Genomic DNA, 14,797 nt, shown 5'->3' with positions numbered 1-14,797 from the left:
AATCCCCTCCTTCACTGCTACAGGGGCTCTGCCATGGCTCCTCCCCGAGAGCTCCCCCTCTCTGCTCCCATCAGTGCCTCCTCCCAGCCTTTCACCTACCTAACTTCCATCTTAAGAGACATAACACTGCCAGTTTAGAACAGACTCCTTCCTTAGAACCACATTTCTTTCCTCCACCCTTTTTTTTTTTTTTTAAACACATTCAACAAGATTATTCATTCAATAGCTACTGTGCACCTACTCTATGCCAGACACTGGTCTAGGTGCTGGGCCACAGCAGTGACCAAAACAAAAGCCGCACCTTCTCATAACATTTATCTTCTAGTGGGGAAAGTCAGACAATAAACAAGATAATTAAAGTGTACAAATAATAAAGCGACAGGTGCCATGGAGAAAAATTAAAGCAGAGAAGTAGGAAAGAAAATTGGAAGGGGTACAATTTTAGGTAAGATAGAAGAGACCTCGCTGAGAAGGTGGAGAGCGAACTACTAGTATATATGAGGGAAGAGTATTCCAGACAGAGAAAACAGCTAGTGCTCAGAGCCCAAGGCAGGGGCCCACCTGGCTTGTCTAGGAACAGTGGTGAGAACACCAGTGAAGCAAAGTTAGCAAAGGGGAAAATCAGGAGATGTGGGTCAGAGAGGTGACAGGGGTATCATATGGCCTTATGGTATCTGGTAAGGACTTTGGCTTTTACTCTGAAATAGGAAACTACTGGAAGACTCTGAGCAAAAGAATAACATGATCTATGTGCAGGACCACTCTGGGTGCTTTTGAGAATATACTATAAGGAGCAAATGAATGCAAGGAGGGAGACTAATTTGGGAGGTTACTGCAATAGTCACAGTGAGAGCTGGTGGCTCAAATCAGAGAGAGAGCAGGGGGTTGGTGAGGAGTGGTCAGGTTCCAGATCTATTTTTCTGACAAAATAGATGTGGGATGCAAGAGAAAGAAAGGATAGGGGAAGGCAAACATTTAGCCTGAGCAACTAGAAGAACATTCTATTTCTATTTAATGAGCTGGAGAAGGTTTTAGTTTTTTTGTTTTAGTTGCAGGGGTGGGATCAGAAGTACAGTTTAGGACACCTCAAATTTGAGATGTCAACTCGACATCTAAATGGAGATTTCAAGCTCTAATTTCAAATTTTCTTAGTTCTCATCCAACCTCCTCATGGAATTTAGCTAATATTACATATGTTCTTACAAAATGTTCCTTTAAACTCTGGTTAGCATTTAAATAATGTTTATAAATTTGTGCATTTCTCTCTGCAACTGGAAAAATTAGAACAAACCCACAAGGCAGCTAACATATAAAGCAACACTTTAATTCTAAAGAGGTCTGTACGTACACAATGGTTAATTTGAAAGTCACCTTTTTTTCATTTTAAAGGAGCTAGCTTTATTTATTTATGTTTACCATTTTAAACGTGCAGTTCAGTGGCATTAGGTACCTTCACACTGTTAGGCAAGCATCACGGCCATCCATCTCCAGAACTTTTTTTCATCTTGCAAAACTGAAACTCTGTACTCATTGAAAAATAAATTCCCATTCCCCCCACTCCCAATTCCTGTCAACCACCATTCTACTTTCTGTCTCTATGAATTTGATTACTTATATGCAGTACCTCATATAAATGGAATCATGTAAGTGGCATCAGCATTTGTCCTTTTGTGACTGGCTTATTTCACTTAGCATAATGTCTTCAAGGCTCATGCAGGTTGGAGCACATGTTGGAATTTCCTTCCTTTTTAAGGCTGAATAACACTCCATTGTATGTATATATAACTTAGGTTGCTTCCACCTTTTGACTATTGTGAATAATGCTGCTATAAGCAAGGTTGTACAAAGTCCCTGCTTTCATTTGGGTACATATCCAAAAGTGGGACTGCTGGATCATACAGTAATTCTATTTTTAATTTTTTGAGGACCTCCCATACTGCTTCCTATAATGGTTACACCATTTTACATTCCTACCAGCAGTGCGCAAGAGTTCCAATTTTTCCACATCCTCACCAATACTTGTATTTTGTTTGTTTGCTTTAAAATAATAGCCTAGATCCTAATGGGTGTGAAGTAGTATCTCATTGTGCTTTTGATTTGCATTTTCCTAATGATTAGTGATGTTAAGCATCTTTTCATGTGCTTACTGGCTTATATATCTTCTTTGGAGAAGTATCTATTGAAGTCCCTTGCTCTTTTTTAATCAAGTTGTTTGTTTACATGTGGTTGAAATGTAGGAGTGCTTTATATATTCTGGATATTAACCCCTTGTCAGATGCATGTTTTGCAAATATCTTTTCCCATTCCATGAGTTGCCTTTTTACTCTATTGATAGTTTCTTTTGATGCACAAAAGTTTTTAACTTTGGTGGAGTCCAATTTACCTATTTTTACTTTTGTTGCCTGTGCTTTTGGTGTCACATCCAACAAATCGTTGCCGAATCTAATTTCGTGAAGATTTTGCCCTATGTTGTCTTCTAAGAGTTTTACAGTTTCAGCTCTTACATTTAGGTCTTTGATCCATTTTGAGTTAATTTTTGTATATGGTGTAAAGTAAGGATCCACCTTCATCCTAACACGAAGACTATCTTTTCCCCGCTGGACGGTCTTAGCGCCTTTGTCTAAAATCATTTGACCATATATACAAGGGTTTATTTCTGGGCTCCCTGTTCTGTTCCTTAGTCTCTATGTCTGTCTTTATGCCAGTATCACCGTTTTAATTACTGTAGCATTTTGTAAATTCTGAAATCAGGAAGACTGAGAGCTCTAACTTTATCTTTTTCAAGATTGCTTTGACTATTTGGGATCTTTTGAGATTCCATATGAGTTTTAGGACAGATTTTTCTATTTCTACAAAAAAAGGTAGCTGATATTTTTAGGGAAAAAATCCTTTGAAAAAGCACTTTTTTTCTTTTCCATAATGGTTCATTATAGGATATTGAATATAGTTCCCTGTGCTATACAGTAGGACCTTGTTGTTTATCCATTCTATATATAATAGTTTGCATCTGCTAATCCCAAACTCCCAATCCATCCCTTCCCCCGCCCCCCCTTGACAACCATAGTCTGTTCTCTATGTCTGTGAGTCTGTTTCTATTTCATAGGTAAGTTCATTTGTGTGATATTTTAGATTCCACATATAAATGAGATCATATGGTATTTGTCTTTCTCTTTCTGACTTACTTCACTTACTATGATCATCTCTAGGTCCATCCATGTTACTGCAAATGGCATGATTTCATGCTTTTTTATGGCTCAGTAATATTCCATTGTATATATGTACCACATCTTTATCCATTCGTCTGTCAATGGACATTTAGGTTGTTTCCATGTCTTGGCTATTGTAAACAGTGCTGCTATAAACACAGGGGTGCATGTATCTTTTTGAATTACAGTTTTGTCTGGATACATGCCCAGGAGTGGGACTGCTGGATCATATGGCAACTCTATTTTTAGTTTTTTAAGGAACCTCCATACTGTTTTCCATAGTGGCTGCAGCAACTTACATTCCCACCAACAGTGTAGGAAGGTTCCCTTTTCCCCCATACCCTCTCCAGCATTTGTTATTTTTTGACTTTTCAATGATGGCCGTTCTGACCAATGGGAGGTGGTAACCTCACTGTAGTTTTGATTTGTGATAATTAGCAATGATGAGCATCCTGAAAATGCACTTTGAATCTTCTACCAGTGACTGATATTTCCCTACTGTTGCTGGAAGCTCATAGTTGGAATAATCATTTGTATACATCCTCTTACCCACACCCCAGAATTTTTCACAAGGCATTAATCCTTCAACAATGTAAAAAGCATATAAAAATTAGTATTATTCAAATTTCTCCTTAAAACATTAGAATGGGAGCCCTAAAATATATGAAGCAAAAACTAACAAAATTGAGAAATAGATAATTCATCAATGATTGTTGGAGACTTCAATACACCACTTTTAATACTGGATAGAACAACTAGGAAGAATACCAACAAGAAACAGAAGACCTGAACAATATTATAAACGAAGCAGACCTACCAGACATTTATAGAACACTCCACCCAACAACAGAAGAACATACATACACATGGAACATTCTCTAGGACAGACCATATGTTAGGCAATAAAACAAGCCTGAATATATTCAAAAGGATTGAAATTACACAAAGTATGTTCTCCAACCACCATGAAATGAAATTAGGAAATGACAACAGTAAGTAATTTGGGAAATTCATAAATATGTGGAAATTAACAACACCCTCCTAAATCACCAATAGGTCAAAGAAATCATAAAGGATATTAGAAAATACTTTGAGACGAATGAAAGTGAAAACACAACACTTAGGAAAACCAAAACTTATGAGATGCAGCTAAAACACTGCTCAGAGGGAAATTTATACCTGTAAATACCTACAATAACAGAGAAGGAAAAAAAAAATCTCAAGTCAGTAACATAACCTTCCACCTTAAAGAACTAGGAAAAGAAGAGCAAATCAAACCCAAAGCAAGCAGAAGGAAAGAACACAGATTAGAGAGGAAATAAATGAAATAGAGAAATGAAATAAAAAAGAGAAAAAGAGAGAAAACCAAAGTTGACTCTTTGAAAAGCTCAATGAAACTGACAAATCTTTAGCTAGACCGATCAAGAAAAAGAGAGATGACTCAAATTACTCAATTCAGGAATAAAAGAGAAGACATCAATGCCAATGTTACAGCAATAAAAAGGTTTCTAAAGGAACACCAAGAACTACGGTACGTCAACAAAATACATAACCTAATTGAAATGGACAAACATTCTAGAAAGACAGAAATTACTGAAACTGATTCATAAAGAAACATTAGGATGGAAAATTCCAAAACTAAAATTGTGGTTAGTTACACAGTTTCTAACAATTAGGCTTGGAAATTAGTTACATGATAGATGGAGTTGAGTCAAATTTCCCAGTATAGAACTCAAAGATCTCATATTCCATGACAGAGTACAGGCAGACAAATCTTTTGTTGAATTAACCTCTTGGTTAATTGGACACCACTTGTGCCCCCCACCTCTCACCCTTTAAATCCCATCCAATAGGACTAAGCTCTCTTTGTCCACAGCAGTGACTAAGTTAGTAATACTTTACTGTATTGGTTTTTCATCTTTCCGTTTTCACTTTCTGCAGTCTCCCACTCTTGTTTCCTGAGATCACTTCTCAAAATAAACTACCTACATGCAAAACCCTTGCCTCAGCCTAGATTTTCTCCCTGAAAATAGTGCCTAAGAAAGCCTTTAAATACGCCTTCAAACTTCCGTTCCTTCCGACTACCTTTCTGATGATTAGTTAGCACTTAAGAAGATCCACTGAGACATGACACTGTGGTAGAAAGAGCACAGCACTTCTTCCCAGACTGGGTGCAGCCTGGAGCTCTCTTATTAACCTAAGTTCAACCTCTTCAAATGAAAAATGGATACTGTTATCCATTCAAAAGCACTTTACAAACTCTAATGTGTTACACAAATGACAGTTACCCTTATTACTCATGAGATGTATCAGGCAGAAGAATCTGTTCATGTCTAGATTCAGGTAAAAATACAAGATCAACTTATAGTAGCTGTGTGTGAATGTTAGTACTATGAGTAAAAATCTTCTGGTCTCTGATAGAGTGTGGCTCTATCTACAATGCTTTAGTTTTTCTTAGAACGGAGAATGTATTCGTATATTACTTACAGAATTACAAATAAAAAAAAATATTCTATATCAACAAATGCCTTTTGACATAGGGTAGAGTATCATTTCACAAAGAGAAGCAAATCATATAAACGAGGTTATGGTTTAAAAAGTATTTCAGAATTATGGACTCACTCAAAGCTCAGGAAGAAGCTATTTTGTTTCATTTAACACAAAACTCCAACAGAAATAGAAATCTAATGGCTCACAGTATAATTTAAATGCTTTGCTTAGATGAAGGTTCTTAAGCTCAGTCCCTGAGCTGGTTTCAAGGGAGTCCTAAATGCCCTAGAAGTAAATATAACATGTGTGTTAATGGTACATGTGGATTTTTCTGAGAAGTTTTATATTTTTACCAGGAAACAGTAAACCAAAAAAAAAACTTTAAGAAACATTAGATGTTGGTATTTTACTGGTGTGTTTCCAAAATGCAACACATATCTGAAAAAAGAAAGGAAAAAAAAACCTAAAGCTTTGTTTTCAGGATTTGAGGAGGGACAGGGGTAATGGCTGCCTTGCTGTGTCTACATCTAGGAACACAGTGTGCAGCTTTATGTTCAGGCTTCATGTACAAGCTAATGCCAGCATATGGGTTGGTTACAATATAGCTGTTCAGAAATTCTAACATTACAGATTTTTCTGTTAAGATTTCACATTTTTGATGCCTTAAATTTTGTCTAATACAAAATCCTTTGCATTCCATCTGATGATACAAGTGACAGGGATGAAACACCTAGGATACTTTCTGTGTCATGACATTGTAACAAAGCAGTTTTACTGTTTCACTGCTGTGCTGACCTGAGGGAATGATAAACACATCCCATTCAGAAGAGTTATAACAATAAAAAGCCATGACTCTGATCACAATGGAAACCACTAGTAACACTGCCATTTGTGGAGCACTTAGTGTACTGCATCTAGCCCCAGTGTAAATAACAGTAATTTGGCTCCATGGCAGCAGAGATGTTTATTTGTGGTTAAGTCTTGTTAAGCCTTCACTGTAATGAAAACAGCATCAAAATAAAATGGAGGATAATCCAGTTTTACGCATGACTTAGAAATAAAACTAACACTCTGCTCCTGCCCCACCAGTCCTGTGTCTTTGTCCAGAACCCTCTCTAGTCTCCCAGCCCCACCATATTACCAGGCCAACAAGGAGGAAGAATCCACCTGAAGCCGGGTTTCATCTCACTTTCATCAAAATGAATACACTAATAAAACCCAACAGTTGTTCCCATCACCAAAAGTTTAATCCTAGGGTACCTATAAGGTTAGTCAAGATTGCGAATTACTCTTTACAGTACTTAAATTATTGTGCTTCAACCTAAGAATAGATTATTGAGCTCTCTTAATGAAAAGAAACCTAAGAACATTAAATTGAGCTTTCTTAATAAAAAGAAATGTTTGCCAAGCTAAAAAAGTTCTTTATGCCATTCAAATTACCTTAGGTATTCAGTCTTTTCAAAGGCTTAATTCAATCAACATACTGCATTTGCAAATCTATCTACTGTAAAGACACACTAACCCAGAATGGCTAGGAAATTGGGCATTCCATTGAATTCTTCCCAGATACAGCCTACTAGATTATCAAACAATAAGGTTACAAAATTAAAATGTTATTGAATGTAACACGTTTATATATTAATTCAAAAGGCATTTTAGGAAGACTGTGAATGTGAATTTTAATTGGACTAAACAAAACTTAAGTGTAGTGTTAGAAAGTATCTAACAGTAATTGATACGCCATGGAAACTGTCTTTTGCAATAACTCCTTATTGCTACTCTGCCAACTGTCTTTCTCATCAGATGCTATAAAAATAGTCATTTGGGCTTCTTAACTCTTACAGATTCCGGATAAAAGGGAGTTCACTCTGATAATCCAAAATGACAACGTAAGTGAAGGTGCCTGGCAAAAAGTAAAAAGCCCATATAATTACGGAATTACTATGAATCGGATTAGAAGCTTTGTTAGACCAAGAGTTCATGTCTCAAGGGTCTTTATTTACAAAACTCATGTTTTGGCCACATTATACTTCAATAATTAAGACCCCAACCAAAATCCAGTCCATACAGTGTTGGTGTAAGATGTTTATTAGTGTAATTTATTTAGCACAATGATCACATTAAAATGTCCCAATATACAAAACCATTGAAATCTAAAGTCACAACAAATACAAACTTAGGTGAGTGAATAAAGTTATAAAAATATTATTTAAAAACAAAGTTCTACATCTTCAACATTGGGCCAAAGAAAGAAAAAAACAAGAAAGAGAGAGAGAGAGAGAGAGAGAAAGAGAAAGAGAAAGAGAGAGATTGCATAAAAGAAACAACACATTTCAATAGAGCAACCCTGACCGGTCTTGGCTGCCTCACCAGTGAGATCCTGGGCCACTGGGTGTGACCATGATGGCAATACAGCATTTCATTGCAGGACTGGCTACTTCATATGAAGCTATATGTGAAACGTTACATTTATTTCCTTCAAAATGAAACATCCAATTGAAACAGAGCTAACAATATACACTAAATTTTAGCTGGCTGATAGTAGAAATTTTCAACAATTCCATAAATTCAAAAAGAAACATATTTGGAAAAAAACAAATTTCAAAGAGAAATAAACATGACAAAATGGAAACTAAAGTGGAATAAATCAATGTCAATAATGAAGTATGAGTGTATGTTTCTGACCACAGCTATACCACAGGGGTCACACCCAGGCTTTTCTACCCACCTGTCACCGAGACAAACTGCAGACATTAGTTAGAAGTGATAGAAGAATGTCAAGCATGATTTTTTAAAGTTAGCACTAACAGTTGTGAAAAGTTCCTTGGCTAGGAAAAAAAAGGCACAAAGAAAATATGAAACAACTACATACCAAATGAAAAGAGCTATGTTTTATTTGATGGTGTGCTCTCCTATGGTATTTTTCATATTTTTCTCCTTTGCTAAGAGTTTTCATATTTACCAACTGCTTAGAATGTTAGCATAAGCACTTCCCTCTAAAATGTGCCTCCCTTAGTGTCTTCTCTCCAGAACCCACAGAAGGAATTCCTGGCAGACGAACAAACCCTTGTGACCACAGGAAGGGAATGCTTCCTAAATGCCAGAAGTCATTGCAGAGTCTTGGTTTAAACTTTCATAATATTCTAACTTTCCCATCCCCAAAGTAGTTTTGTGTCAGGGGATCTAAAACAATGTACATCTCAAATCTTCCTCAGAACATGGTGCCAAATATTTAATCTGAAATAATCGGTAGCTTAGTGATTATACAAACCTGCATAGTCAGTAAGAGGATAGAAAATTTTAAAGAGTATCTCACATTGCAGATCTTAAACCAGGACTCCTCTACAATTTCAAAACATGGCCCATGTTTTATATTCTATTTCTAAAAATCCGATCAAAGCTTATCATTTGAAAAGTTCCACAGTATTTGTCCCAGATGGTTTCAGATTTTTTTAGCTTTTAGTTTGGGAAAATGAGGAATGAGAAAAAGAAAGTCCTACTGGGACAATCCTCCGAATGTGTGAAAGTAAATTCTAAGGTACGTGGTAAAGGACTTGACACACAGGTATTTATATGTGACCCACCAATCCCACCTCAGGCTGCACAAAGGCACCTCCACAGTTCACAGGGAGGCTAACACTGAACAGAGCTGGAGTCCAGTCAGATAATCATTTCATTAGAAACCTAATAATTGGTTGTAGTTCTTCAATGTGTTGCAATTTAACTTCATTCTCAGGTTGCTACAGAAAAAGTCATTTCCTATCTGTATCAACATCCCAGTATTCTAACAATACAGGATTCCATTTTCCTTAACTTCCCAATTATTATCTTGATAGTTCATGATCATGTTAAGAAATTTGGGATATGAAATTCCACACACAATAATAAGGCTGTCAAATTTTCAGGAGAATCTAAGCCTGGACAAATAGATCCTAATTTCGTAATAGAAACAATTTCAGCCCAACTTGCAAATAACAAAGGATGATTTCATTTCAGGAAATCTTTTTCAAAGTTTAATCAGAACTACTCTAAATTAGAAAACTTTAAATTAAAATAGCTATCATTATTCAGATGTTAGTAAGGTAGAGAGAAACATAGGTAGCCTGAAAGATGAATCTACCCTAAAAGTGAGCTCACAGAGGGAGGGAGGAGGGAGAGAAGAAGGGAGGTTCACGGCAGTGCTGGTAGCCTCGATCCCTTTATGAAGGCACACCTTCTCATTTGCTGCTACATTACCCTGATTCAGGTTGAAGATCTGAAAACCAAATGAAAAAGGCCAACTAAAAATGTTTAAAGAAAAGAAAAATGTGAGACTGAATTAAATTAAAAAATGAGTTTTAAAAGAGAACAAGAAATAAAAGACATTAGATGACCTTCATAAAAATACTAAAATTAAAAAGAATTCATCTGGTACTTTGTGCTCACAAAGGGAAACGAGGTTCCATCAAGCCCTGCGGAGCACAAAAGGAAGCAGGTGGTTTGCTCAGGCATCGGCAGAAATGGGCCCCGAAGAACTACCCTCAGCTTCTTCTATATCGTGTCCAGGAAGGAAAGCAAAGCTCTGCAAAATGCTGAAGGTTTTACAAGTGTAACGGTGCTTAGGAAAGATCACTGGTCTGGTGTTGCAGCAGCCCCAGTGTTGAGAGACACGCTAGGCTTCTAGGAGGAGAAAAATAGAAAGAGAGGAAGAAGTAGGAAAGGGAAGGAAAGGGTGGAAAAGCACAGATCATTAGTAAACAGCAAGTTCAACATTGCAAGATGCTCATAAACCCTTTATACACTGTCAGCAGAGCGGGTCTGCTCTTAGGACTATAGATAACACTCTGAAGGAAGCAGAAGTGGGAATTTTCAAAAGAGCACAGAGCTACATGCTCATTAGTGATGGCCAAATTAGAATGATGTCACAACATGCTCTGAAAACATGCACTCTTGGCCCCCTCCCTACTCCTTTCCACCCCCAATGAAACATGCGTATTTTCAGTAAAGCACCTGCTTTAATATATTCAAGAGGTCAGGTTGAGAACACAACATCTCCCCAGGTGTGCAAACTATATTCTACACAATGGTGGAGAGGTGTCCAAGAGCAGAAAGACCTGCTCTCATAATGGCACTGGGCAGTTCATAAACAGCTGGGTTCTTTTTTGCAGCCAGAGAACTGAAGTCTTCAAACAGTAAGGGCCAGGCTGCATATTCTTCCTGTTCTCTTTTCCTGCACAATTAAGCTGTGGCGGTGGGAAACAATTGCTACATAAAGTCTGAGTCTCCTCTGGTCAGACCTGACATCCTGCTGGAGAAGAAACCTACTCTAGTGTGGTAGTCGTTTCCTTCCCGGATGAAAATGGCATTCATTCTTCCAAATGGCTAACCAAATCAATCCCTTCAAGCCTTTCCTTCCCCTAGCACTGCCTCCTCATTAAAGAAAGCTGAATTTATTCATTTTTTAAAAGTTTGTGTTCAAGCTTCTTCTCCTTTAATCATGGAAATATTTCTACAAATATTTTCTTAAAACCAAAATTATATAGACCTTTGCTTTCAAAGCAGACACAGAAACAGTCAACACTACATACAAACTAAGATTATCAAAAAAACAAAAAAAAACAAAAAAATTTCAGTTCACAAAACTGGAAGATAAATAAGGTCGCACTTCAGGTTGTTTCTAGCTTTTGAAGTAAAGAATTCCTAATTAATGAGTTGCTAATAAGGATTTATTGTCACTGGGTAAAACTAACATTCACAACTAATAGAACCTAGTCATCAGTAAACCTAACATACAAAGATGTATACAACATTTCTAAAGGTCACAGAATAAAGAGTAAATCCTGGAATAACCGCTATTGCTAACAGAAGGCTTTTTGGAAGCCTCAGAAACCGAGAAATCCTATGGTGGCTCAAGGAAAGGCTTCTCAAGGCTAAGGTATGTGTGCAAGAAGAGGAACACAGACATAGCTAGCACTTGCCTCCCTGCAGTAATATGAAGCAAACGTTATGCCCAGTTAAAAGTCTTTTCAGCTGGGGCAACAGTGTCAGCCTGATTGTGCACTTAAGCTAATTAAGTGCAGTTATTTTTAAAAATTCAACATGGCTCTCATATCAACTACCTAAACAAAGATTTACATAGTATTATACATCCCTATGGACCCTGCTACTGCTTCAAGAATTTTGCTCACTACAAGTACACTGAGGGAACCCACAGGAACTCAGTGCTAGCCCTGGTAATGGGCTAGGCATCAGAGACAGATTTCAAAAGTAACAGTTAAGGGAAAAATAAAGGAAAAACAGACTGAGGGCACAACAGAAAGGAAAGAACTTTTAATTTCCTGCTCACAAGTTTCCTAACATTGAGCCATGGAAAGCAAACTGAGTGCAGTGTGCATTCAGGGATGAGACCTGCCCAAAGAACTGTAGCAGCCAAAGGACTCCATTATAACATTTTTTTGGTCATTCTGCAACAAAAGCATATTGTTAAGATTGATCCAGCTCCTATGTGGTACAACTACAAAAGATATTCAAGGAATATCAAATGAAATTCTCTCTTTCCATTGCTGGAAATGTTATGGGGCAGATGCCCTGGGTTTAAATACAACCACCAAGAACAAGAGTACCCTTAGAAATAATCCATATGCTTCCACTAAAAATCCTCCTCAAAGGAACTGATCAAGGGTGTTTACTGTGACTCTTTCACCCACACATCTGGGGACTCCTGGGAATCACTTACCAGTGGCATCATTCCCTTCTATTCCGTGGTCACCGTTGGCAAGCACTGTTGCTTGAGAAGATGAAGTACCTGCAATGACCACAAAGAATAATTACCCACTGTGACAGATAGAAAAATGAAAAACAGACGCAACTACTGTCTAACTAGTAGAATTTTTGTCACTCTTCATAGCATTAGCTTAAAGCAGATAAAATCTGTCCAAAATTTAAAGATCCAATAAAAGGAAATCCAGAAACACAGAACAGAACTGAGTCATTGATTCCTATGGCATCCAAACTCTGATAAGCACCACAACTACAGGAGAAGCTTTCCTAATAAGAAGTCTAAGTCTTTCCTGCTCTGTACATTGTCAAAGGTTACTATTATACTCAATAAAACCATCATGAAGCACCATAGGTTTAGAACCTGTGATTCAAACCAAATGGTCCAAGGACACAGAGCCGTTTAAAACAACCCCCACGTGGGACTTCCCTGGAGGTCCAGTGGTTGGGAATCCACCTTCCAATGCAGGGGATGCGAGTTCAATCCCTGGTCGGGGAACCAGGATCCCACATGCCACGAAACAACTAAGCCCACACACCACAACTAGAGAGCCCATGAGCTCTGGAGCCTGAGTGCCACAACTAGAGAGAAGCCCACGTGCTGCAACACAGCCAAATAAATAAATATTTAAAAACAAAAACAAAAACAACAACAACCCATGTAGAAAGTCCAGGGCACCATCACTGCTCCTGTACATGAGGATTACCTGGAAGTCACCAGCAGCATCTCTGGAAGCAGAGGGCTTTTTTTTTTTTTTTTTTTTTAAAGCTATCCTAATAGACTGTAGTTGTATCTTATTTCCTAATAACTAAGGATGTTGAGCAACTTTTCATTTGTTTACTTGCCATTCTTTTATTTTCTTTGGTGAATTGAACGGTCAAATTTTTTGGACTATTTTTTTAATTGGGTTGTGTATTTTCTTATTATTGAATTTTGAAGATTCTTTATTGTTCTGAATACCAACCCTTATCAGATGAGTTTTGCAAATATTTTCTCCCATAAATGTATTTTCCAAGAAAATACATCCAAGAAATGTATTTTTGTTTTCTTAACTGTGTCTTTTGAACAGCAAAAGCTTTTGATTTTGATAAAGTCTAATTTATCATTTTTTCCTTCATGCTTCCATGCTTTTGGTGGGGTATCTAAGAAATTTCTGCCTAACCCAAGGTCAGAGGATTTTCTCCTATGTTTTCCTCTAGAAGTTTTATAGTTTTCATTTAGGTTTCCCATTGAGGTCTATGATACATTTGGAGTTAAATTTTCTACGTGGTATAAGATATGGGTCTAGGGCTTCCCTGGTGGCACAGTGGTTGAGAGTCCACCTGCCGATGCAGGGGACACGGGTTCGTGCCCCGGTCCAGGAGGATCCCACATGCCGCGGAGCGGCTGGGCCCGTGAGCCATGGCCGCAGAGCCTGCGGGTCTGGAGCCTGTGCTCTGCAACAGGAGAGCCCGCAGCAGTGAGAGGCCCGTATACCTCAAAAAAAAAAAAAAAAAAAAAAAAAAGATATGGGTCTATGTTCATATTTTTGTACATTGACATCTAATTGTTCCTTTACTCCACTGATTCCTTTGCACCTTTCTTGAAAATCAACTGGCCATATTACGTGCAGGTCTGTTTCTGGACCCTCCTGTTCCACCGGCCTATAAATCTATCCATTTTGCTAGTACCACAATGTCTGGATTACTGTATTTGTATAAAGTCTTGAAATGATGTCACACAAGTCCTGCAAATTAGGTCTTTTCTAAAATTGTCTTGGTTATATTTTAGTGTCTTTGCTTTTCCATATAAGTTTTAGAATCAGTTGTTGATTTATACAAAAAAATCCTGATGGGATCTTGACTGCACTGACTGTATAGATCAATTTGAGGACATATAACCTTTTCTGAAAAGCTCTGACGATATCTAACATTTCAGCAACCTGCCTAGCTCTGCAGTCAGCCTGCCAACCCAAGAGGTTCCTACAAATCACTCTTACTTAACAACCTCACAGGGATTTCCCTGGTGGCGTAGTGGTTAAGAATCCACCTGCCAATGCAGTGGACACGGGTTGGAGCCCTGGTCCAGGAAGATCCCACATGCCGCGGAGCAACTAAGCCCATGCATCACAACTACTGAGCCTGCGCTTCTAGAGCCCGTGAGCCACAACTACTGAAGCCTGCATGCCTAGAGCCCATGCTCCGCAACAAGAGAAGCCACCACAATGAGAAGACTGTGCACTGCAACGAAGAGTAGCCCCTGCTCTCTGCAACTAGAGAAAGCACGCGCACAGCAACAAAGACCCAATGCAGCCAAAAATAAATAAATAAATTAATTAATTAATTAATTAATTAATTTTTAAAAA

The 14,797-nt window shown here is 37.8% G+C and overlaps 1 protein-coding gene across 3 annotated transcripts in view; it reads right to left on the bottom strand.

Moving 5' to 3' along the window:
- Nucleotides 1-14,797, bottom strand: part of MAP4 (microtubule associated protein 4) — a 106,742-nt gene that overhangs the window by 62,935 nt on the left and 29,010 nt on the right. The window contains exon 1 of one of the 3 annotated variants that reach the window (XM_028479249.2): nt 12,412-12,504. The exons of 1 other annotated variant lie outside the window; for it this stretch is intronic. The gene's annotated coding sequence lies outside the window, so the exon portion shown is untranslated. Of the gene's footprint in view, nt 1-12,411; nt 12,505-14,797 lie in introns of those variants that run through there. One more of the 3 variants, XM_055079816.1, reaches the window with a different exon arrangement.

The sequence above is a fragment of the Physeter macrocephalus genome, chromosome 18 (genome assembly GCF_002837175.3).
Source record: "Physeter macrocephalus isolate SW-GA chromosome 18, ASM283717v5, whole genome shotgun sequence".
Classification (NCBI taxonomy): domain Eukaryota; kingdom Metazoa; phylum Chordata; class Mammalia; order Artiodactyla; family Physeteridae; genus Physeter; species Physeter macrocephalus.
The sequence above is the reverse complement of the archived record's forward strand: the minus strand, read 5'-3'. Positions and strand labels throughout refer to the sequence as shown.